The sequence below is a fragment of the Choloepus didactylus genome, chromosome 8, assembly GCF_015220235.1.
Source record: "Choloepus didactylus isolate mChoDid1 chromosome 8, mChoDid1.pri, whole genome shotgun sequence".
In the NCBI taxonomy this organism is placed as follows: Eukaryota; Metazoa; Chordata; class Mammalia; order Pilosa; family Megalonychidae; genus Choloepus; species Choloepus didactylus.
This window is the reverse complement of record NC_051314.1, coordinates 99,787,751-99,788,251: the sequence shown is the minus strand read 5'-3', so window position 1 is coordinate 99,788,251 and position 501 is coordinate 99,787,751.

The window sequence follows — 501 nt, the reverse complement described above, 5'->3', positions numbered from 1 at the left end:
CTCCTGGAGACTAAAACGACCGCAGAGACTATTTAATTTATCTTTCCAAAGATGGAAAATTTATTTAGATAATGTTTCAGAATTCATATATGGCACAATAGGATAGTAAGAATTAAAAGGTTAAAATCTCACAGTCTTCCTTATACCTGCCCTACTGTCCAACCAGATTCCAGCCACTGAATCACTGTTATTACCATTTCTGCTAAATGGAGGTCCCTAGGCATTATTCACACAGACAACTGCATGGTGTCATAAAAACGCACAATTTTTCCTTTAAAAGCTATACACCTCTTTCTTTGGCTACTTCAGTGTTTGTCTAGTTTGTTCAATATTTTAAAGGCTGCAGCAGCATGCAAAAGAATTTCATTTCATTTCATTTTTCAAAAAAAAAGTGTTAAGAGGATGGTGTATTTTATCTTGTCTTGTCTGGATAGAGGTTTGATTTGCTCTCCAGTGTTCCAGGATGAAGTGAGACCAGGAGAAAGCACAGGATGTAGAGCT